Source organism: Phodopus roborovskii, unplaced genomic scaffold (assembly GCF_943737965.1).
Source record: "Phodopus roborovskii unplaced genomic scaffold, PHOROB, whole genome shotgun sequence".
In the NCBI taxonomy this organism is placed as follows: domain Eukaryota; kingdom Metazoa; phylum Chordata; class Mammalia; order Rodentia; family Cricetidae; genus Phodopus; species Phodopus roborovskii.
This window is the reverse complement of record NW_026126602.1, coordinates 9,948,322-9,973,272: the sequence shown is the minus strand read 5'-3', so window position 1 is coordinate 9,973,272 and position 24,951 is coordinate 9,948,322. Positions and strand designations below refer to the sequence as shown.

The 24,951-nt window shown below is 39.9% G+C and overlaps 1 long non-coding RNA gene across 2 annotated transcripts; it reads right to left on the bottom strand.

Annotated features, from left to right (window-relative positions):
- Positions 1 to 264: 264 nt before the first annotated feature.
- LOC127237390 (uncharacterized) lies at positions 265 to 24,735 on the bottom strand. Of its 2 annotated transcripts, none has more exons than XR_007835847.1 (3): positions 24,629 to 24,735; positions 23,964 to 24,053; positions 265 to 365 (listed from the first exon to the last, which is right to left on the bottom strand). It is a non-coding gene; the product is annotated as an uncharacterized LOC127237390 (long non-coding RNA). The 2 variants fall into 2 exon arrangements; XR_007835848.1 differs by lacking the exon at positions 265 to 365 and adding an exon at positions 22,982 to 23,093.
- Positions 24,736 to 24,951: the final 216 nt, after the last annotated feature.

Here is a 24,951-nt window from a genome sequence, read left to right as displayed (position 1 = left end):
CCAAAAAATAAAGTGGGCCATAGTTCCCTTAGTAGGTTCCCAAAATTGTTATGACTCTAAAATTTTATGGCTACAAATCAAATGTCTAGACATAGTGAAAGACCAAACCCATGAAGAAGTCGCAGGGTCAGAAGACAGAGAGCATCCTGGACAGGACTGCCCCTCCACAAGAGGAAGGTGGGACTCGAGTTATGCAACTCTTTGCATCTCAAGACTCCCTGTGCTAGCCAGCAAGATGGCTCAGTGAGTAAATACTTACCACCAAGCCTGATGGCATGAGTTTGATCCCCAGAACCCATATGGCTGAAGGAGAGAATGACCCCTGCAAGCTGCCACTTGATCTTCACAGGCATGTGCATACATACCTACATAGAAAAAAATAAGTAAATGAGAAAAATAAACAAACAAAACACCAGACTCCCTGTGCCCTAATGGCCCCTGCCTATTTCAGACAATGGATGTGAGGCTCCCGATACAGTAAGTGTCTCAGCAGCATTGAAAGCAGGACAGGGCCATTTTATTTAAGAAGGATATGTGCAGGGATACACCATAAATTCATACAGTATTACTTTACTCCATGACCCTCTCCACACCAAAAAGCAAATTCATCCACCTAAGAGCACACAAGACAGAAATGAACCTTGACAGAAAAATCTAGTCTATTCCTTCTAATCAGCAGGGCTGCACCAACACCATTGTGGATAGATAGGCATTTGTTCTAGTTTTAAAGACCTCCAAGGGAGGAGATTCTACAAACTCACTTGGCAGCTGGCATGCCAATACGTTGTAAGGCATGTGTGTGCATATGTGGAACCCTGCCTTGCATTTTGAAATTTTGAACATCCTAGCCACCCTGATTATTCCCCTTCCAAAATCAGGAAGCTTAAGTGAGGGGTAGGAGAGACTTTATGCTGGGAAGAAGAAAAAACAATATTTGAATTGTGGCAAACAAAATGATGATTCCAGACCCACAGAAACAGAGCAACTGGGATGGAGGGAACTGTGGTGGTGAGGAAAACGGAAGCTTTTTCTGCCGAGCACATGGCAAACACTTGAGAAACACCAAGTCACTCATTCATAGAATAACTTGACTCTTCTCAGATTAGAAAAAAATTATTTCTAGATTTGTTATTTTAAGTGGCTAGAACACAACTGATTTGAGGGTCAAGCCAGCCAAATCGATATTCTTGTATGTTGACAGGCTACAAGAACCTGATCTTGATTGACATAGGTGGGCTCTGACTTCATATTTGACCCAGGAACCAAGCAGAAATAAAATGAGATGAATGCTGGATGAACTACAGCTTAGCTCCTCTCTGAGGCACTGGGATACATTCACAGGCCATATGAAGGCAGTGTGTAAACTTACTTGGTCCCCTCAACGAGGTCTCTAGCATTTGAAGAGTTATTTCTCCACATGGATCAACCCCTGGACACCTCCTAAAACTACAAAGTTTAAATCAACTAGTTTTATTAGTACAATTTTGCTCCCAGGAAACATTTAGCAATACTTAAAGATATTTTTATGGAATTCTTGTTGGCACTGGGTAGAGTGCAGAGACACTGTCAGTCATCTCATAGCACACAGAACAGTGCCCCCTCCATAAAGAATTATTTGGCCAAAGATGCCACTGATTCCAACATTGAGAAACCATAGGTTCAAATCTTTTGTAAAATAATTTCTTGGACCATGAAAAAGTTTTACATGTTAAAGTTTTTTTGAGAAAAAAAAGCATAATCATTTGGTCTCTGTCTTCATCTTGATTACTAACTCCTAAAATATTTACTAAATGCCAATAGCCCTTTAACTAGGCACATTGAATAAAGAAAACACAATGATGTTCCTTGTGAACACAAATAAACCAGTTGTACAAAAAAGTATGAAACTAGGGGTATCTTGTTGAAACAGATCATCACCACATGCACAACAACAACCAGAAAATAGCCAAGTACATGACCTTAGTCACTTCTTGGCGCTGGGGGGGGGGCAGAATTCACATCTGTGTGCATGTGTGTATGGGGGTGAGCACATTGTGACCAGAGATTAGAATCAGTGGTCTCAGTCACTCTTAATCTTCTATTTTGAGACAGGCTCTCTCACTGGACTGCAGTAGACCAATCCACTAGACAAGCTGGCTAGTAAACCCCAGGGCCCTGCTGTGTGTCCATTTTTACAGCTCAAGATTATAGGTTTGTACTACCTTGTCCAGGATTTTACAAGGCCCTGGGAATCTGAACTCAAGTCCTCACAGCAAGCCCTTTACTAACCAAACTGTCTCCCTGGCCCAGTTTTCTAGACCTTTCTGATGAAATGAGTCAGACTGAGAATACACAGGTCCTCCTGGGATAAACGTAAAGTCTTTTCTCAAGTAGGGTTTTTTGTTTTTGTTTTTTAAGGAATGTGGCAATTGAAGGAGATTGGGTGGAGATGACTCGGTGTTGTACTCTTTCTGGAACACTGCAGCATTCCCTCATAGAAGACATCAACTCTAGTTCAGCTGCAGGTCAGCCAAGAAGAGCTAATGCAACTGCAATCCAGATGATGTAATAAAACTGGAGGTGTGAGAGCCCTGGGCTCTGGTACTTAGAAGAAGGTATGACTGAGATTCCCTGGCTTCTCACTTCTTCCTCTGTTCCCAGCTGGCTTCTATACCCATGTCACCAACTCTAGGGCTACGAATAAACCTAGAAACATTCCATCTAGCTAGAAGGAAGAAAGGAAGGAAGGAAGGGAGGGAGGGAGGAAGGAAGGAAGGAAGGAAAGAAGGAAGGAAGGAAGGGAGGGAGGGAGGAAGGAAGGAAGGAAGGAAGGAAGGAAGGGATAAAGGGAGGAAGGAAGGGAGGAAGGAAGGAAGGAAGGAAGGAAGGAAGGAAAGAAGGAAGGAAGGAAGGGATGAAGGGAGGAAGGAAGGATGGAAGGAAGGAAACTTAAGTAATGTACATAAAACGTTAAAAGCCTACCCCAGGCCTGGTCTTTTTGCTCCTTTTCCAGAAGCAGACAATGTCACTATGTATCATATGTCCTCTGCAGCTATTCAAACATGTATGTACATAAATAAGCTTTCATATTACAGACAGAAGTTCATATAACACAGGCTGCCTTCCTTTTACTCATCAGTCCCCTTTCTTCCATGGCTTGTTTATGTTCAGATCATCTGCATCAACATTAGTATGGCATCTCAGAGAACTGTGCAAAGTAAATCCTTATTCTCCTCTCCCAGAATCTGGAACCCTGTGCCCTGGAAGCTTTCATCTGGACCATTTCTCTCCTGTCCATCACTGCACTTCTATACTCTACCTAACAAGTTTGCCTACTTCCAGTGTTGCTTATCTGACTTACCTTCTTTGGCAGAAAGCAATTTGTTTCATGCTAAGTACCTTGTGGATACTGGCAACACTTTGGAAAGAGACTTTCATGAACTATGTTGAATATATTACCAGAATTCCACAGCTAGCAATCACAGAAGAGATTTCTAAGGTTGAATAGAGACTGTTGTTGAGATCATGGAATCCTGAGTTTGCAGTCAGTCATCTTGGTTATGGGTCACGCAAGAAAATCTACACCCAGAAAGCACCTTTGAACTGATGATATTTTTAGCAGTTTTTTTTCTCCTGTAGCTAAAAGCCCAATTATTCTTCAAAAAGCTCTCAGGTTATTCACCATCCTCTTACTGAGCTGGGAGACTGGGAAGAATGAGCTTGCTGTCTCTTTATGGGGTCATTCATAAACAGGCTTTTATAACACACACCCCCGACATTCTGAGACCCATTACTAGCCATTTAAGAAAAATCAGAAAAGAACATTTTTGTTTAACTAAACTCTCCATTATGCCTCCTATGAAATCTTATATACCATATGAAAATGCCAGTATCTCCTCATCAGATGCATAAAATGTTGCTTGAGTGCCCACTAACATTATCTGCTCTATTACAGGCAGAAATGACCATTCCTCTTCTACCAGGGGCAGGGTTGACATGAGTTTATTCTGAAATTAGAGCCAGTTTGGGGACAGAGCTGAAGAAAACACTAAAATCTTGTGGTAATGTGGAGTTCCCTAGGCACAACTTTGCAAATGAGGCACATTCACAACCCTTTAGGAAACTTGACTAATTTTCCTGAAAGGGCTTAAACAGAGTCGTGAATTGATTAGATGAAATTCTACATCTTTTATAGTCCCTTCCCCCTCCAATTACCCTCCCTTGTTTTTACTTGCTTAAGGTATGTGCCAGCACATAAAGAGTGTGCCAGATGCTCTGCCTATATACCTGTGTGAAAATGATCCTCCGTTGGTCCCAAGGCACTGCAGTATCACATATTCTATTCTAGGGATTTCTATCACATTCTATTCCTAAGAGACAGATAACTATAGGACTTAGCTGAGAGAGGTGGGGGTCTGTGTCTCATTGGCTAAGCTAATATGAAAGCGGTTTTTGGATAGAAGCAGGAGATCTGGGCAGGTTAAGTAGGGGTAGCATGAATTCTTGCATTCTCATGAGTCTGAAGCATTACTGCCAGCTCTGTAGCATTCAAATGAAAAGTAAAGCTAAATATGCTCTGTTAACGATATTCAGAAGAGAAGATGGAGATGGAGTGTAAGCACAGGTCAGCTTCAAGTTGTGATTAAAATAGATACATAACCTATATTTCGGTCCATCAAGTGAAAGCTCCCAGTGAACATCTAAATACACAGACAAAAGACATAGAACCTCCACTATTGAACAAGCTCACAAGGAGTGGTAAGGATAACTGAGGGGGAAAAAGTCACCATTAAATGGGAGCAAAGGGGGAAACTGGAAATGATGATGGGCTAAGGGATGCCATAGCAGTGGAAAGACATGCAAGAGAGTTAGAAAATTGCTTCAACATGACTGATGACCACAGCTGGGGTTGAGTAGTAGAAGGGGCCATGTTTTCTCCCTTGGAAACTGGATGTCTAGTTTAGACACTTAACATGATAAATTAAGAAGAGTAAGGGGAATGGGAAAAGGGTTCAAATTTCAGATTTGCTAATCTTCAGATATCCACAAGACATGGAGGTTGATTACAAACTTTTAACTTTTCAAAACTTATATTAACTTTAAATTATTACTGAAAGCTTGACAATTCTAAGAACAAGAAAGAATATCATCAAACATGGGAAAAGTTCACAGCAACAGATGGTCTTTAAAACCCACTACACAAAGACAGCAAAGATTATCAATCGAAAATAAATAACACAAATGAATTCACTGTCCTTTAGTCCCAAGAAAAGGGGGAGCATAACTAAGAATCATGCCTCCATCATTCAACCAAGGCAAAACCAGTAGAAACACATTGAAATTGTACCACAAAGGCTGGTGAGATGTTTCAGTCAGTAAAAGCTAGGCTCACAACAAACCCATCAAATATCACGATAGTTATCATTCCAACCACATGAGTTAAAAGCTCAAGTACATCCATATAAATGTCTTCTGCTTGTGAAAACATAAAATGTTTCTAGAGAGAGAATGTCACAAATGGCTTCAGTGTGGTACCCGAGCCATGTCTCAGCCTAGCCAGCCACAGAGCCAGAATCCAATTTCCAGTCTTACGCCTTTGGGTCCTTATACAAATAACAGAAATTCTCAGAGGCCATGTTTCTCAGACCCTCCCATCTCTTCCTTGTGAGGTATGGTCTTTTTTAAGTGTATACATAAAATGTGAGCTTTTTATCCTCTCAATAGAAATAGGATATGAGGGACTAAGGATTAATAGAGTTAATAAAGTACCTGCCTAGTACCCATAAGACCCTGGGTTCAATCCCCAGCATTAAATAAATTGAGCATAATGACTCACACTTAGAATTACAATACTTGGAAAGTGAAAACAAAAGGATTAGAAGTTCAAAGTCATCCCTGGCTATATAGCAAGCTTGAGGCTAGCCTGGACTACACAGATACTATATTGAAAAAGAAAGAAAGAAGAAACATAAAAGAAAAGAGTGAAGTAAAGGAGGCCAATGTTATCTACTTATTAAGTTTAACTTTGCTGGAAGCTATTCCTAAAAAGAAAAAAAATTAAGTCTAGTAAACTAAATTAGTAATGTGTTTAAATTCAGTCTGTCCAAATTAGTAACCTTTTGTTATGTAATCAAATTAAATTGTTAACCAAATAGTTTTCATATTTTAAAGATAATGCTGGAAAAATCAGTATGCAGTATGTCCCATCCCAAAATAAAGTGCTATCAGCAATATTTGAGCAGGATATACAATGTATATTTAAATGATCCATAATGCTCTGTTCCTAATATCTGAATTGAATATCAGTTATTAATTTAGATTCAGTAAAAGTGAATGTTCAGTTCTTTTCAAGTAGTCACTTTTCAAGCACCATTCATGGTAGGCAGCAACAAATCTGAACAACTCAGTGCTCAGTATTGAAACAAAGAAAAGCGCAGGAGCTGGGGATGTAGCACCATGGCATACAGCTAGCCTAGAAAACCCAACTCCTGGGCTCTATCCCAGTACCAAATATAAATAAATACATAAACAAACAAACAAATCATAGAAGAAGAGCTCTGCTGGGGCATGGCCCACTGGTACTTGCTTTGAAAACATGAAGAGCTAAGTAAAAATCCCAAGCACCCATGTAAAAATCCAGATGCATATGCATCTATATACCCAGTGCCATGGGGGAGAGAAACAGCAGGATTTCTTGGGCTTGCTAGACACATACCAGATTCTCTAAAATTTCCCATCTCCAATGAATAAAGCAGAAAGTGATCAAACAGGGTGCCCAATGTCCTCCTTTGGTCTGTTTGCATGCACAGGTACACACACACACACACACACACACACACACACACACACACAATGTCCTCCTTTGGTCTGTTTGCATACACAGGTACACACACACACACAAAAACACACACAAGGTACCCCTTGGTCTGTTTGCATCACAGCACACACACACACACACACACACCACACACGCACGCGCAGCCCCGGCCGCCACACACACACACACACACGCGCGCGCACACACGCACACCACATACATACCCAGAGAAAGAGAGCGATTCTCTGAGAGTTACTCTAGCCCAGCCTATAGCATCACTTGCTAACCAGTGATGTCCTTTACAGAAAACCTCTCAAACAAGCTTCCTCTATTCATCGTTTCCCATTCAGCACCTCCTCTCTTGGCCTCTGTTTGCACTCTCATCATAATCCGTGGTCATCTTATAAGACTCTGCTCTGTATGTTCTCTTACAAGACCTCCTCAGACTAGAGAACCCCCTTACACCCTGGCTCTGGCTCTCATCTCTGTGGACACTCTCACTAGATGAGTTCATCTTTTTCTAGGTCTTTAAATACCATCTAGAGGCTGGTGATGCCAAGTTCCATACCTCTTTTCCTGCCTCATCCCTGGCTTTCAGACTACTAGATAAAAGAGCTTAGTGGCTGCCTCTGCTTTGATGTCCACCTGCAACTAGTGAAATAGTAAAATGTTCTCACTTCTTTCTTCCCCAGTCTTCTTTGTCTAAGTTAAATGAACCAACCAATTACCCATTCACTCAAACCAAAATTCAAGGAGAAGCTCCCCTGCCCCTTCATTACCCATAGGTCTTCCTTCATGTTTTTGTTAACTTTGCTCTCAAAATGAAACCTGAGTCTTCTTCTCTCTATTTCTATTGTCATTCTATTGTGCTCCTTGATTAAAACAACTACCATATTATCCTCATCTCTCTTGCTTCACACAGTCCATTTTATTTCTAAGTATTAGCCCAGATAATTATTTTTAAAATGGAACTCAAATTATGTCCCACATCTACTTAAATTCTCATGGTTTTCACTGTCATCAGGAAAATTGTAACTTTTTATCTCGCTTCTGTTTATTTTCTCCTCTCACATCCTATACCATCATCCTCTTCCTCACTTTGACTTCCATTCATGTCTTTAACACACCCAGCTCCTTCTTGAACTAGAATTCTTGATATCCCTGCCTTGAGCCCAAGTGGAGGTCTTTTATTTCAAAAGGAATCAAGATGGGCATGGTGATGCATGCCTATAATATTAGCACTTGAAAAACTGAGGAGGGAATTTGTAAATTCAAGGCAGAGCCTGAAATATCATGGTGGGACCTTAACTCAGGGAAAAAAAAAAACTCTCCTGGAAAAAGAGAGAGAAAATCAAGGAAACCAATGAAAGACATAGAAATCTTCTAACAATGATCATGTACCTTGAATGACATGCATGAGCATATGTGGCCAATGCAGAACCGTAATTAGAAACCACAGGACGAGAAAGACATTAACTGGAAAACATGCAAATCTAGCAATATTAAACATACACAGGTCTATTTTATATCTGCAACATTATAAATTATCCATGTCTGCTGCATAGAGCCATGTCCATATTCTCTATGAAACACAAGAATTAAAAACTACATCCACCAGTGAATGATGGAAAAGAAGTTCTACTGGGACCTTGAAAAGCAAGCACAACTCTAAGCAAACAATTTCTTTCAAATTCACATCTAAATAATCCATAATTCTCTCAACCCTTCTTCTCCCAGAAGAAAAGATGTGTCATCCAGCATTTCAGCATGAAACGAATGCACTAAAATTCCCATGGAAAGATACTACTTAAGTATGACAAACACACTACAATTCTCAGTCCCTTCCAAGCAGCTGGTGTTTTGTAAATACTTCAGATGCTGGAGGGAGCAGGGTGTAGGATCTTTAACACATCTTTAAACTACAAAAGTGATATTTCAGAATTGATTCTGTTTATTCTAGTCTACCATGATCTATTAACACGAGGGGCTGGAGATGTATCAGTATATAAATGAGTAAGTTTATAAATCAAAATACTTTGTTCTTGAACCTGATAAATAGACAAAACAGAATTATAAGTATACAAGATCAAAGAGAATCCCCTGTAAACTGACAAAGATACAGGACCAAGCACTGTAGATCAGTGAGCAAGGACTAGCAACCTTTGCTCTCTGTGACAGTTCTAGGAAGGGTCTAGGCCTTCTAGAGAAAGGGACTAAGACATGAGGCTGAAGATTTCAACCTGGGGAAAATTCCTGTACTGCAGGTGTTCATGAAAAATTTTCATTGCTAATAGTTTGTTATTTGTATGGCACTTTATTAGAATGAATGTTTTAGTGAAAATTATCACTTATTGAAAAGTGTTATTGAAAATCCTATCATTGATAAAAAGCAGTTTCAATAGACTTGTATTTTATACCTACTAAATGCAATTGCATAAAAATGTTTCATTTGTCAATATTAATGGTTGTGCTATTTCTCTACATGCCTTTCCTAGCCAAGGAACTTTTTGAAAAGAACAAAAGTTGAAAAGTGTAACCTCAGCGATCACTAACTTTGGGGACTTATCCCCTGGCACAAATGTTCATGCATATGCATATTTTCATCACATATGCAGACAGATGCCTTTGCATTTATTTGAATACTTGCATAAATATTAATGTGTATAAATGCTTGCATGCAGAAACTCCATTTATGAAATATCCAACTGCATAAATTAGGAACATTAGATACTTGCTATATTAACACTACATAAAACACATGCAATTTGCAGGACCAAAAAAAAAAAAAGCCTGACCCAGTGGGAGAGGTCTGATTCTCTCAACATGTCTGCCATGCTGTAGGCAAGAACTAGGTTTTCTGTAAAATGTATGGAGTCTTTTAAAGACTCATAATCCAATGTCTATACAGAACCTTCTGATCTACAAAACAATGAGTTAGTCTTTTAAAGGAGTAAATTGTAAATTGTTACCTATGTCCTCTCTAAATATTTTTTTGTCACCAAATGATCCCAAGAGCTAGCTCTTCACAAAGAATGTGACTCCAAAGTAATTTCTACAAAACATCATCTTCAAAACTTCTCTGAAAAGTTGCCAAATAAAAGTGCAGGGTCAGGTGGAAGATATCTTCACAAGAATTATCTGTCAAGGATATTCTGAAGACCTCCAAAATAATGTAGGCTATTGCCATTGCTCTTGGTTGCCCACCAGAACTTGATAGTGAAACACAATTGCTGAAGGTACCATACATTCTATTCTGGTTACAGGACATGGAGAAATCTAGTTAAGCAGAAGCCTTCTTCCCTGCCTGCTGACTAGTTTCCACAACATTGGAAGATGATGTGCAGACTGCAGGGGGAGAAAAGTAATCAACTGTCTTTAAAAGCTGTGACACTGTAAGCTATGATAATGACCAGATTCCAAGATATTCACATGGGCCAAATTGTGGCAAAAATGTTATGGGGGTAATCAGTTGGTTTCCTGGTTGGATTTAAAGTCAGTTCTATAGGAGAAAATGTACATGTAGTTCTGTTAATCTGGCTGAGAACCCATGGTTTGGGAACTTATAGGCCCTAGGTGAACTTAGTAGTATTATTTGCTGAATGACCATGTTATCAAACTGCCATCTAAATTGGTATCTCTCTACCCACAGATTAGTGGACATCTCAGACAACATCAAAAGTTTTTGTGTAATGGATATAAGTTAATACAGAAGCTCATAGGTCAAAGTTTAAAGAGAATAAGTTTCCAGGTGGTGCAGAACCACAAAAGGGACATGTTTTTGTTTTGTTTTGTTTTGTTTTGTTTTGTTTTGTTTGATCACATTTCCTCCACAGTCTCAGGGACCATTCCAGAAGAAGGGATGGTGAAATCAGAAAAGGCAGGCATTGGGAACAACAAATTGCAACAAAACCCCTTCTGGGCATGACAGGACTGTGGCACTCACAAGTCCCACCCCTTGCTGAGGAGCCATTTGTGGTTCATGTCTTCTCCAGGAAAATAGAGTGTCTTTAAAGATATGGCTCCTAGTAGGTTGCCCCCATAGTGGATGGTCCCATACCCATGGAGTTTATGGGCAGCCTAAAATGAACTCAGAGAGTTATAAAAAAGAAAATAACAACAGAAGAAAAAGAAGTTGGGAAAGGAGTAGTGATGAATCTGAGAAAAGATATAAGAAGGAATAGGGGATAAACATGATCAAATCATTGTATCTATGTATGGAATTCTCGAGGAATTAAGAAACATTGTAGTTTTTAAGTTACTTGTACTTCTTTGCATATCTGATTCATTCTCAAGAGGGACAGACAAATATAAACTTTAAAAGTCATAAAAGAAAATACAGTAAGTTCCCTGGCTCAGTGAATCTAAATCTATTCTACTACAATTGGCAGCTGATACCTTCTACTTGTCCCCACCCATCCTCAAATAAAGATATCTACTACTCTTACCTAGGCAAAAGGAATGTTTATGCAGTCATTCCCTTGTGACCATTTCATATTTCTCAGTTTAGTGTATGTACAGCTGTGTATATCATGTTTTATTATCTCTACTTTTGTGCCTTTTATCTAAGTAAAGTTTGACTTCTACTTTCCCATTGACTTCAAAAAACAACAGAGTCTGCATTTCAGATTTGAAGCTTTTGTGTCTAATTTGTGATGTTACTACAAAGTCTTACCACTCATTATAGCCTAGACATTGGTTTCATTTGTGACTCAACAGGCTGGACATTAGTCTCATCTGTGACTGATTCAGGCTCAACAATAGGACTAGCTCTGAAACCAAGAGGAAAGAATTCTCTGTCCAAACTGCTATTCCTGCTACAGAGTGTCTGCTTCTTCCTGGAACTCAAGTACAGTTCTTAGAAAAACTTGAGTTTAAAATCTCTTAGTGCTATTTTTGCCTTGGCAGGAAAGAGCTACCCTACCTTCCATTCAAGTGTGTGCATGCATGCATGCATCAAAACAGACTTTCTGTTTACACACACACACACACAGAGAGACAGAGAGAGAGAGAGAGAGAGAGAGAGAGAGAGAGAGAGAGAGAGAGAGAGAGAGAGCTACTACACATTTCTAGTTTGTTGCAGGGAGTGAGTCCACATAACTGAATGAATATTCTAATCAGTGAAATGTGGGTGGGCATGATGTATTCAGCTAGCCAGGTCAGTACCTGAATTCACTCTTTCACAGTCCATGGCCCCTTCCCATGAAAATCTTGAATGCATGCAGGATGCATTTCATCCAGTGACCAGCAGAGTCATTACACTGAAAAAGCCTAGATCTCTAAATGACAGCATGGAGTAGCCTCCCTCCCTACTACCAACTCATTAGCTTATGAGTGAGAAGTAAACATTTATTGTGCTTAGATCTCAGAACTGCCTGTTTTAGTGAGTCACTTCCTGGTTCATAAAGTACAACTGTCATCATGTACAGTGCACCTAATATCTCAGTAACAGACTGAATTAGATAGCTTTGCACCAATGTGACCAAAATACCTAACATAGCAACTTAACAGAAAAATGAAAACTCCACAGTTTCTGAAGGTTCAGCCAATGATGGCTTAACCCCAGGTGCTTGCATGATGGTGGCATGAACACAGAATGGATGTCAACTGCTAACATCATAGAAGACAGGAAGGAGAGAGATACAAGAAACAACTCAGGATAATAGACCCTAAAGCTGACCCCCCGAAAAATAACTACCATTTTAGGACCAAATAGTCAAATCATGGACTATGGGGAATTTAAGATGTTATGAAATGTCTCATTTAAGAGCAAAATGAGAAGCCAGGAGATCCAGGAGCATCGAAAATTTGTCAGGGCCTCACAAGAGTTTATTTGGTAATTAATCTAGAAATAAACTCACAGGCTATATACACTGAAGCAAAGTGCACATACACAGTCTTGATAATCTTTTAAGACAATTAATACCAATAACACCAAGTGCCTTATCTGATGCTCATGTTAAAAGCATGGCAAGCCACATCCCCCAAGTCAAGGAACCATGATTTAAGCAGTGTTCAATACTATGGGAGTATTTTGAAAGGCTCTGAATGTGAACATCTATCATCTCCTATAAATTGTGAGTTTGCTATAAAATATACCACATAGGAGTCTATAACCAATCACAAAACAAATTAATTTGTGGATGAAAAACAATAGAAAATTTGAACTTGCCCAAGAATGTGCTAAACATGGCAAACAGCATCTGTGAGCCAGAACATTAACACTAACATTCCCTAAGGCTGCATGTGAGAATCAGCAGGTCTTTACCAAAGTAGCTAAGCACAAGGAAACTCAGGCAATAGACACCAAAACACAGACATCCACCTCAGTGGATAAGGAAACAAATTTAAGTTACATGGACTCTATCGCATCTCCTTTAGAACAATGCTGGGTAGCTGGGTAGTCAAAACCTAGCCTAGTATGTCTCCTACTTCTTTTCTTTGTGTTTATTTATCTGTCTGGACACTGCTGGGGATCAAAGCAACAAGCTCATGCATGCTAGGCATAGCCACCGCTGAGCAACATTTTGGCAAAGAGTAATATGGAATCTATGTGTTTTAATATAGTAGAAGCAGAATTAAAATACTATCAGTTGCCTTTTAAGATTAAAGTATAAAATACTTTAATAAAATAATTAGAGAAGAAATGAAGATTCTCTTTGCTCATATATTACATAAGTCTTATATTTATTATAATGCTTAGAGGGATACAAAGCACTGTTAGGGCGTTATCTGAAACCAATCTTAGGATCCTGATCATAAACGGAAACTATTTATTTATGATCTTATAATAATACATGTTGTGCCAAACTGAACTAATAAGAATTTTTTTTTTCACCTAGAAAGCACCAGAAGCATTAGGTCAGCCTGCTATTCTCATTAAAAATACTATCTTCGTCCAGCACTGAGAAGTCTATAATGGATATTAGCTTCCAGGAAAACTTTACAACATCATTTAATAAAGATATTAAATACAGAACTATGATAATCAAAATAACATTGCTCCTTGGAAATACAAATAAAATAAATGGGTAAAAATGGCAATAAATTCAGAAAGCAGAAATACCACTGTTTCTGGAAATATAAAAATGAAGTGACTCCTGAGAACATTCCCATGCCAAACGCCTCAATTTTAGTTTCTTACATAGTAACAAAACTAACATTACCATGCCAACTCTTTCACTTATATCCTAACAGTAACAATTTAATTGTCATAAAATTCTTGCAAGGTAAGTATTTTATTTCCATTTCCTTTATGGATGTGGAAACCACCATGATGAAGTAGATGAAGCAAGGTCTGTTCGAAGGTGGGTGTTTTAGGGTAATAGAGGTACTTAACAGAGATGGAGGAGGCTTTGTGTGGTGGTCCACACTTGTAATCCCAGCTAACCAGGAAGGTGATACGAGTGATTCAGAAGCTCAAGCCTAAGCAGCTTGGCATGTTCTTGCCTTAACATGAAGTTTTCAAAGGCTTGGAATATTAACTAAGTGACAAAGTACCTAAGATATGTGAAGGCCCAGGTTTAGTCTCCACCAGAGAGGAAAGAGAGAGAGAGAGATTGAACTCAGTTCCAGTCAGTCTTTAAAACCCACTCTAATGTCAAGCTCTTTAGCTAGAAGTGGTGGACAGTGATGATATAGCTGGGGTGGACAGAACCCAAGCTCCAGATGGCTTGTTTTGAGGGCCCATGTCTTCTATGTCCAGAGTCACATAGTTACCTATGTCTCTTCCCACTTCATTGTATGGTTTTTGATGTGGTGTCACATCAACAATTAAGTGTGAGCTTCAATCTGAATGACAGTTTCTTCTCTAGTCTACAAATATTCCAAGAGGGAGAAAGCCAGCTGCCTTTCCTATTCTACCCAGATAAATAATGTGGTGTTTCCTGTTTTAATTCTTTTTAGGATTACTGCTCATGGTGGCTTCATTTTTGCCTGTCCTAATTATTCCCTATACTAACCTTCAAAATATTCTTGTAATTCACCACTGTCTGATAGACGTGAACATTCAGCCAGCCACCTTATGAATACAGTTTGATGCTTTTATCAGCATTATAGATCATTTCAAATACTCTTTGCAAGAACCAAACACTGAAAAGAAAACTGGATCTTTCATAAAATATCCCATTTTTGTTTTCTTTCAGTGTTATTAGTCCCCTTTTTACAAAAACAGCATTTTGGGAGGCCTGGGAATTATTATCACCACTTCATTCTCCATTTATGACCTGGAAGGATTCAAAAGAATAGCTAAGTGTAGCCTGATGACATACGTGCCTATGTGTTCTCCCCTCCCCACCAGGCAGCACACTCACTTACACCCTTTGGGCGGGGGGGAGTGGTTTTTTCTGGCTGAAATTGGTTTTTTTAAGTGGGGTGCCCTTTTAACTTCTCTTTGTGGGTTTTTGGCTCCCCCGCCGGCCCTTCCCTTTTTTGGGTGGCTTCGCACACACACGTTTTGTCTTGGGTTTTTTTTACTCTGTGCCGGGGGTTTGTTCCGCTCCCCCCGCCCGGGGGGCCGTCCCGGTCCGTGGCCGGTTTCTGCTTTGTTGTACGTTTGTTATTTTCTTTGTCAAGCTCTGTTGTGTTTGTCATCTAGTATTCAGAAATCTCATCCATAAGAACAAAAGTTTAGCTTAATCTATATGCTGGCATAATAACAGGCTTACAAGAACATCCCGCATTTCAGACACTTTAGTTAACTGAGCCTTCTCTCCACATTTGGTTAAGAAGGCATGCAGCCCCTGCATGCAATGTTAGATGCATGCATATTTATGTGGGTTTACACTCTCAGACCTGACAACCTGAGACTGTCTGAAACTCACTTGTGTCACAGTCAGAGAGTAAACACATTGCCCTAATTACATACCATACAGACACCTTAGTTTCAACGTTTGCATTCAATTCTAAATCCATGCAATAAAAATTTGACATTTTAAATTTTTTTCATGGCTTAAACATACAGAGGTGAAAACAATATTTTTCCCTTTTAGCTTCCAAACCATACCCTTACAAATACTGAGGCTATAATCACCCCAAGCTCAACACTCAGACCTAAGGAATCCCAAGATTAAATGGTAACAATTACAGCAAACCAGCCTGTTACAGCAAGCAGTACTGCGTAATGTACTCTCAACATTGAAACAAATAGTGATCCTAAATTGCTCCACTAATAAAATTATTTTTAGTTATCCAAATCTTCAGGATGAAATTAGCATTTGCACGACATAAACATACCACCGGTAGGTGGATGGGTCTTTGCTGTCCTCCACTCAACACCAACATGTCTTCTGCTTACTCCTTCTTAAGAACTCAACTCACAACCTCATCTGTCAATGATCTATAACCATCACCACACTCAAGGTAGGAGCAGGTGCCTTCTGCATCCCTGAATCCTTACAGTATCATCTGTTTCCTAACCCCTGTCCCAGCCTGTATTCTGTGATCCAGGCTAAGAACTGTGTATAGACTTTATTATACCCATGGCCCCTCACATGGTGTTAAGCACAGAGCAGGAATCTTTCAATAAAATGGGTCGGGAAAGGTAATCACCCTGACAGAGATATAGGATTAAACATTTTCATAATATCACATGATAAGCTTTACCAGAAAAGCCTGGGGCAATGCAAAGCCTTCCTATATGTGAGCATACTCGGGAACAGTTCACAGAAGAGTCTAAGAGAATTCTATAAGTTGGTACCAACACTTTGAAATATGGTCCTATACTCACTATGTGACCTCCAAAAATGCCATTTAGGAATGATCTAATTTTGGCACCAGTAAAAGACACTCACTATCTATTTGCCCTATGGCACAAGACTCCAGATAAAACATAGAATAATGCTCCCAACATCCTGGAAGGGAAATGCTGCATAGACATTGATGCAAAGAAATAAATGAAATCACAAACATAAAAGGCTGTCTTGCACACAGTGAGCCCTTCAGGAATCCCCCCTCCCATCTATCTAAAGCTCAGAGAGAGGTGCCAAAGACACAGACACATACCTGAATTCTGTATAGCCAACTGAGGAAGAAGACTGTACATACTTTGGTGGTACAAGAATCCAATCATGATTTCCCCAAAAGCCATACATTATTCCAAACATGAGAATCAGATTTCCATGTGATCATATTTTCTTATCATCTCACAAGAAAAATCTCTGCTTTCAGAAAGCTGTGAAGTCATTGATGGTGGTGCAGGCTTTTAATCCCTGAACTTTAGAAGCAAAGGCAAAAAGATGAGTTTGAGACCAGTACATGCTACATAGAAAGCCTTTCTCAAAATGAAGATAGATAGATGGATGGATGGTACATACATACATACATATATACATGATAGATAGACACATAGTGATACATAGATAGATGATAGATACATAGATAGAAGATAAACAGGCAGACAGATTATTTTATATAGCTAGGTAATTAAGTTCATGGGTACATGGATGGATGGATGGATGGATGGATGGATGGATGGATGGATGGATGGATGGATGGATAGAAGCATGAAGCTTGTGTTGCAAGTAGCTAGTCTAGTGGTGAGCCCTTACGTTTTTCCTAAGGGAAACCTTTTCAAATGATCTATCTCTTGAGCTGGGTGATGGATACACAGCTCATTATATTACCACTCTACACTGGATCCAAGTCTCTATATACCATTTTGAATGTATAATATAGTTCCTATTTTAAACAGGTATACATTTTTAACACCAGGAAACTGAAATCAAGTATTATATACATAGAAATCCCAGATTAACACATTTATTCTTTTTTTCCACAAGAAGGGAGGCAGGTTTTGAGTTATTGGTGAAATTTTGGAGAATTTATAGTTTAACACTTTGAGTGCTTTTATGAATATACCTTCAAGGCCTATTTCTGAGTGGCTACAAAATTCAATAATATCTACCCATGAGACTCAAAAGTCATGTATCCAAAAACAAATGGCAAATTAAACTAGAGGTTAGAACATAGCGGTGCTATTTCCAAGTCTTTAATGGAGTCTGGAGCTAGCTCCCAAAGCATTGAGAAAACATAGGCTTTGGTTAGGTGGTACTTTCACAACCTCCCACCCTCATTTGCTAGGCTGAGAGTAGGACGGGGGTATTTTATGAGGTCAGCATAGTGCTCCCAAATAGACACTACTTCTGTCTGCTTTACTTTTAAGATTTATCTGTAGTGTGTATGTGTGTGTGTGTGTGTGTGTGTGTGCATGTACACACCTGTAAAGGACAGGTGAGGGCATGGATCCCTGAGGTTAGAGTTATAAACTAAAGTCTAGTCCTTTGTAAAAGCAACAATCATTGTTAAACCTTGAATCACATCTCCAGTCTCTGTCTCTGTCTCTCTGAGCCTTCTCCTAGACCAGCTTTTTGGCATACTTGTAGCAAATATTTGTTTTAAGAATATTATTGCAGGACTGGGAAGATAGCTCAATGGGTAAGAGGACTTGTCACAGGCCTGACAATCTGAGTTTGATCCCTGGGATGCACATGGTAGAAGGCGAGAACTGTCTCCTGCAAGTTGTCCTCTGACCTGTACTGTGGCACGTGTGCAATACATACCCATACACATTCAGAAAATGTTAAATTAAAAATATATTGTAGTCTGTGGCACCATCTGCAAACATTTAAAACAGCACTGATGGATTTAGTAGTTGTTTATTATGATGGTGGTGTGCTTAGCCATTTGCAAATCTCATTCGCAGACAAATTTTCCTAAACCATCTCCCACACAAAACACATATACACACAGATACACAAGGTGTCAGGAGACAAATGGGAATAATGTGGGAAGCAGATGGCACGAGTGTTTCATGGGCAGACTGAGAACATGCTCTGTATGTAAGTCGGGGAAGGGGTCCCCAAATTAGAGTTCACTAAACTTATACAGAAGGTTACAGACAACCTCACTCATCTCTACTTTCACATTAGTGAGTGTGCTCTGTGCTTTAGAGCCCGCCATTGTTCTCAATAACTTTTAGATGTGTTTCTTTGTTGACGCACCATCATCTCTGCAGAATTTAGAATCTTTATCAGTTTGAGTCTAGCCTAAAAGCACAAATGGAGATGGAATCAGGTTTGGAGCACTGTAAATGATTTCTACATTGGTCCTGCCTTTTGCCAAGTATGGTGCATGCATCTGACCATTGTCATAAAGCCTGTGATCAGAATGTGTGGTGTTAATCTATCCACTCTAAAGAGCCAGGTGACATGGCCACTGTATTCTCTCAGTGACACCACAGCCCTTTTATCCTGTAAGCACACAAAAGTACGGTTTTCCTCCTCAAGGAAAGAGAGTGAATAGGGACTTACCCTTCAGAGTACTTAGTAATTTAATGTCTCAAATGGCTTATCTGGCAGAAAATGAATGTGAAATAAAGTTATGAAAATGTTTACAATCAATGCACAGGGGTGGACTGGAGCACTTTGGGAGAAAATGAGGGCAATAAATGGTTAACTGCCAGCAGTACACTCATGCTGCAGGACACACAGAGATTCACAGCAGTCGTTAGATTCATTTAGAGAAACTCAGTTTATTTCTCCAGCAGAGCTCTCGCCAGCCAATCTGTATTACAGCCCGCGGGAGCCTTAATATTCTCAGCAGGATCAAGATTCGGGCCACACTGATTCAGCCATTTAATCTTGCACGAGAACAATATTTGGCAGGAAAAGATCCCAAAGCACCAAGGGGATAGCCCAGTGGTTCACTGTCAGCACAGACTGGGCCAAGAACACTGCAGGGAGACAGCAAACCGCACAAACCAGCGCTGACATTTCCTGCTCTGGCTCTCCACTCAAACAGGCACGCATGCACACTCCACACACTCAGGGAAACACAGCATCCACATCTAGACAGTTCAGTTATAAATATGTCTTTAAAGAGCAAAATGTTTTCTTAATGTTCTCAGTCCTGTTGTGGGAAACTCAAGATTTAAAAGCACAACTCTACAGACAGGAGGGGAAAGGAAGACAAATGAAAAATATCCATAATTATGCCTTTGACTTTTCACATTTTTCATAAGCACAAAAGCAAATATAGAGAAAGTATATGTAGAACATGCGTGTGTGTGAAAGTATAAATTATTATATTCTTTTAGCCATCATTAAATTAACAAACTGACCAATACTTTTCCATAATTAAACATGTGTGCCATCTTATGGATAATAGAATGATTTGGTTAAATGTTCTGTTTTGTTTTGTTGAGGAAATCTACATTTCCTATTTTATACTTCTGTTAAGCAATTTGGATGGTTTGATTTAATTTAGAGTATTTTAGAAACCCATACTGACAGGTAAATTGGAAATTGGGGAAATAGATACAGAAAAAAATGAGAAAACAAAAACAAAATAAATAGCACCTTCTACTTTGCAACAGTATAAACAAACCACACAGTAAAATTCATGTGTGGGGGGGGGGTCTGGGGTGGGGGTGGGGGTTGATATGCGTATGTGAACTGGATGTGTACTTGTGGGTGTGCACATCCATGTACAAGGAGGACTTTGAGTTCTCTGCTTTATCATTTTCCACCTTATTCCCTTGATACAGGGTATCTTACAGAACCTGGAGCTAGGCTGGCAGCCAGCAAGCCCAGTAAGTCCTCTTCTCTCTGCTGCCCCATAATACTGTAGTTAAAGGCATGTACAACCATGCCCAACTTTTACAAAGATTCTGAGAATTTGAACTCAGGTCCTCATGTTTGCACAGCAAGTAATCTTACCTGCTGAGCTACTGGGTACTGCCAACCCCTCGTAAAATCCTTTTTAAACCATTTTTAAATAGCAAGGTCAAAAGTTCTACTTCTTCATCTCCCAAACACAGGGTAGTTATTCTTCTCATGTTAACATCATGTCTCCTTCTATCCAGCATTAATTACAGCCTTGTAAGAAGAGAAGGTGTCAGAGCTCCCTACACACACCTGCATGCAAGGAAAGGTCACATAAAGACACAAGGAGGAGGAGGCAGTGATAGTTTGCAGAGCCCAACCACATTCAACCTTGAACCTAGCATGTCCAGGCTCTAGACCAGAAAGAAAATAAACCTCTGTTGTATGATGCCAACCTATGGCATTTTGTGATATTAACTCATTATGGTGTGGATGTGAAATGTTCCTTCTATCTTGAGGCTCCTATGTTTGAATACTTGGTCCGCTCCTGGCAGTATTGTTGTGGAAAGACATAGAAACCTGGGGACATGTCTAGCTGGCATACATATGCCATTCTTTACTGAAGAAGTATTGCTGCATTCATTCAATAAAACTACAGAAATCACCACATATTTAAGTAGCACACACACCCACATGCACCAAAAAAAAAAAAAATAGGTATTATTAAGCATTATAAATAAGAATGGCAAAATTCAAAGTAATGTCTAAAACTAAAAGACCCTTCTAAAGAGGGGTTTTGACAAGAAAGAAGACTCAAAATACTTTACTATTTTACTTCATTTTGTTATTCAATACACACTGGGCCTGGGCTACATACTAAGTCCTAGCCTGGCCACTGGAGATCTTGTACTCTGACTCTTATGCTGGCTTTTGGGACCTATTCTTCACACTGGATCTCCTTGCCCAGCCTCAATATATGGGAGATGCTCAGGCATACTGCAACCTGATGTGCCATGGGAGGGCTGCCCTTTTTTAAACAGGGGGAGTGGAAAGAGGAGTGAGAAGAGGGGAAGTGAGGCGAAGGACTGGGAGAAGAAGGCAGGGAGATTATGGCCAATGAATTAATTAATCTTTTTTTTTAAGGAATGAAGGAAGGAAGAAAGAAAGGAAGGAAGGAAGGAAGGAAGGAAGGAAGGAAGGAAGGAAAAAAGAAAGAACAGATTAGTTCCTCCCCACCACCACCATCCTAGGAAAGAATTTATGAGCCAAGGCTGACAAGTGTGTAGAAAGCAAAACTGGTCCAGAATGATAGAGGCAGGTGTCAGTTGCTTTGTTCTCCAGTTTAGCACAGTGCTATATCAAGCCTTTATAAAGGCCAATATGGGGCAGAGGAGAAAATGCCAATGGTCCCATGGAAGCAGACGACAAGAGCAACAAGACAGAAAGCAAGGTCAGGGATGAGGAGGGAACCACTGAGTCAGTGTGCACAGGAAGAGAAGCAAAGAGCTTTCTAACCAGAAGCATGAGTCCACAGGGCTCAGAGATAAGAGGGCCACCAAAGCTCCAAGTTTCAGCTCTTGCTAAAGCAGGGACAGCCTCACTTTCCATGCAAAGTATTTTGCATTTTGTCCTAAAGGCAGTAGTGAGCCATGGCTAGATTCTAAGAGAAACCATGAGACAGTCAAATGTGCATTTTAGGACTAATTTGAAGAAATCATGTGGAAAACATCCTGGAATGGAGCAAGAACAACCAAGGCTCTACTCCAGAAATTCAACTAAGGGACGGGGACTTGTCCTGAATAAAGGAGACAATGTGCCATGCTTGGGCATTCTCGGAGATTAAAAAACAATAAATGAAAAGAGTACATGATCTTCGCACTCCTGAAGTTCAAGAAGTAAGACTATTAGGCACATGAGATACTAATTACAACCAACATGTGGGACATACTGTAGACAATGACTACACTCCCTCCCCGGAGGAGCACAGTAACTACTCCAGAGGTGAGGGAGATGGCTGACTGGTGAGTGGCACCTGCAATCACGGGTCAGGACTTCATTCTCCAGTGGTGTCAAATTGACCTAAACAGGAGGAATGACTCAGAGGAAAGTCCAGGACAGATTAAAGTCCAGGCCTGGAAGAAATAGGCAGTGTTGACAAGCAGTGGAAGATAAGGCCGGAAATAGTTCGGGCAATTGTGAAAGGCCAGTAGTTCCTGATAAAGGGCACAAGAGATTAGACTCCATCCTGCATCCTGCTCAAAGGGGAGGTCTGAAGGGTTTTGTTTTTTTGTTTGTTTTTTTTTTTTAATGGGTCACAGCAAGGTCTTGATGAGGCAGACACTTTGGAAGAGTCTTGTGACAATGGTGTTTAAAATACAATGGGAAGAGCAAGAGGGCTTGGAAGGAGAAAAGACCAGTTATGGGGCTGCTGGAGAAGTGAAGCTGGAAGAGAGGCTGGGTGTGGAGGGACTGAAGAAAAAGAAACTGGGAGAGACTTTTGCAAAAGCAGCACCTCAAGATATCACCTCTGGATCCTTCATCTCTGTCTCAGAGCGGAAGTCACAGGTGCCAATTCTCATAGTGTAGTGGTTCTTCTCTAACCACCCCTCAAGTCGCTGCTCTTTAGTCAGAGCCCCTGTTCTTGCCAGGCACGAGTAATTACTGGTCTGAGACATATTTGTTTCTTTAAGTAACTGTGGCTAAAAAATTGGGGATAAAAAGCAGAGATCAGCCTTTGAAGTTCTGCCCTACATGAAAAAATAAAGCAAAGCCAGGTGTGAGGGAGACCATGAATGGGAAAGGAAAGGCCAAAAGGTAATTTTCCATATAGTTCTCTCAGAAAAATCTAAGTATTCCTTATAGAAATCCTTTCCCTGAGGAGAGGGGTTGTTCAGAGGGTCTAATTAAACAGTGTGTCAAAGTGTTCCAAAATGCATGAAGTATTCATGAACATGTGTTAGACATTATAAGAAAAATACGTGCTGTTGTCCTGCTGCTTTCTCTGACATACTTGGTCTCTGCCTTGAGAAAGTGTGCTACTGCCCCACAGCTACAATGGATTGCATTAGAGTCGCCAGTGGGGATGAGCTGGAGGGCAAATGCAGGCTGCGAAAGTAATGTAGAGGCTCACTCTAAAAATACACACTTTCAAGGGCTTATTTCTTACCATCAACTTCATAACTAATTGATTATGTTAATAAAACTAGTAATGGGTTACAAAGAAATACCATCCCATTCTCCTTACAAATTAGTGTACTGAACTACTTAAAATCAAGAGCTTTCATGTAAATTTTTACTTAATGATGCATGTTGTATTTCTTATATAAGGAGGAAAATCAACCCAAAAAAGATCCATATGGACGCTGCATGACTTTCTAATTTTTATTTTTCTCTCTTTTCAAAAATTACTTCTGTGTTTGCTGTATACAAAAAGAAAGCAAGTTATCCAGTGTCAGTTGTTTGGATTCACATAAGACCTAATTGCCTCCTACAGGATAATCTTGCCACCAGTTTACAATTAGCATGCATTTCTCATGCATGAGTTGACCCAATTACATAACAAATTTTACCTTTGGGGATTTCTCTTGACTGCTTGTCTTCTGTCCACCATACAACTCAATTTCACACTGTCAGCAGCTGAACATGGTTACAGTCAGTCTCTGTCAAAATGATTTATTTAAATTACAAACAGAGACCAAATCCCTAGATAACTGTCCCTACCCTTTCACGCTCACACTCACATTCAACTTAACTTTGAATCAAATCTTTTAATAGTCCATAGACACTGTATTCAATTATTTAGTTCCAATAATCCAATATTTCTGAAGCTAACTCATAAAGTCTCGGGGAACTAAATCAGCAGTGTCCTTGTGAGTTTATTAATGGGCGTATAATTTATTTTACATTCTAAGTCAATGAAAATTTATGTGGCTATATCAAAAGAGTTAGAATTAATTACATTTCAGTATCAAATTACAGACAGCTTTTGATCTTAGCTTTTCTTGCAAAGCAAGCAAGCTTTTCTTATGAATGACTATGCTGGGTTGCAAGTGGTAGCAAAAAAAAAAAAGAAGTATAGTTGGGAAGCAGGATACATAAAAATTTAGGCACTCACAGAGTACAAGAAAGTCTGGTGGGCAGTGGTGGAAGGACAGTCACACAGGCGCACAGAACTCTTCCCCTGTGCAACAAGGACAAGCACAAATGCAGGCAGATGTGGTAATGGCACACTTACTGTTTCCATCAGTCTGGGAAAGCCTAGGACTCTCTCACTGGCTCCTTTTTCTTTGCTCTTCATATGATACTTTTCTTCCACCTATGATGAATTAGAAAATAAACACCTAGTTCTTATCCACGTCATGAAGCTGTAAAAACTTCTTGGGGGCTGGATTTCACCATTTTACTTCCCAATTCATCCCCAGACTGTGTGAGCTCATTGAAAGTGGAGCCTCTATGTGTGCATGAGCAGGCACAAGGAAACACATCAGTCATCTCTGGCAGGCCACACTGAGTCCCTGCACTGTGCCTTGCCACCCTGCCGCAGGCACCCTAAAGGCC